The sequence below is a fragment of the Lepus europaeus genome, chromosome 10, assembly GCF_033115175.1.
Source record: "Lepus europaeus isolate LE1 chromosome 10, mLepTim1.pri, whole genome shotgun sequence".
Classification (NCBI taxonomy): domain Eukaryota; kingdom Metazoa; phylum Chordata; class Mammalia; order Lagomorpha; family Leporidae; genus Lepus; species Lepus europaeus.
In genome coordinates, this window is record NC_084836.1 from 107,352,324 (window position 1) to 107,353,599 (window position 1,276).

Below are 1,276 nucleotides of genomic sequence, written 5' to 3' on the forward strand. Positions count from 1 at the left end.
AAGGATTATATACGGTTTGCTACTCGCAATGTTTATGTACTAAACAGCTTCTGCTCATGGCCAGTCCTTGCTTCAAGATTTTTCTCTCAAGATAAGTGTCAGGGTCTGTTGGTGTTATCCTATTATCCCAAGAGTTGGTCCAAGAGTTGGGTGGTCCCAAGTAGTGTTTCCTTGATTGGTTTTTCAATGCAACCTCACCAGCGTTGGGCATTTGTAGCATTTTCCTTTTTTTTTTTTCAGTTGGTTGATGTAACTCATTTTTATCTCCTTGGTCAGAATTAACATGGGTATATCATAAGGCTCATAATACCAGTATGCTCTGTGTACCAGGCACTGTACAAAGCATTTACTATAAATATTTCACTAATTCTTACAAGAACACCAAGTAGATAATAGAATTTCCATTTTACAGATGAAGCTGAGAAAAGTAAAGGAACTGGCCCAACATCACCCAGCCCAGTCAGGATTCAGATCCAGACTTGTATGTCTATGTAACTATGATGTCAATACCACATGAGCTCCTGGATGGAAAAGACATGAGGAGATTTAAAAGAACTGAGAAATACGGTGCTATCTCTACACTAAATCAGCTCTCAGTGCCCTGAATAGACACCGCAGGAAGAGCTGCGAAGCCATGTGTCAGTAGACACACATGGGCACTTCAAAAAAGCCCAAGGGGTCATGGGATTGAAAGATAAATTCATCGGGGCAAGTGTGTGGCACAGCAGTTGGGGCCTCTCTTGGTCCCACGTGAGTCCCTTGGGGTTGAGTTCAGGCTCTACTCCTGATTCCAGCTGGTGCATAGCCTACGAGGCAGCAGGTGATGCCTCGGGTAAATGGGTCCCAGCCACCCACGGGAAACCTGAACTGAGTTCTGGGTTCCTGGATCCAGCTCAGCCCAACCCTGGCTGTTCACAGACATTAACAATATGAACCACCAGATGATATTCTGTGTGTGTGTGTGTGTGTGCCTGCCTTCCAAATAAACTAACTTGTTTTTAAAAAGTTTATTTTGGTGCTCAAAATTTTGGAAATACCTGCATAGGTTTTTTCATAATATACATTCCCCCATGAGCCTTTCGAAGAGCCTACACATGTATGCATTTCAAAGTTTGAGGCACAGAAATGAGCTTACCTTTCAATTTCACTTTCTTTTTTTTTTTTTTTTTTTTTTTTTTTTTTTTTGGACAGGCAGAGTTAGACAGTGAGAGAGAGACAGAGAGAAAGGTCTTCCTTTTCCATTGGTTCACCCCCCAAAATGGCCACCACGGCTGGC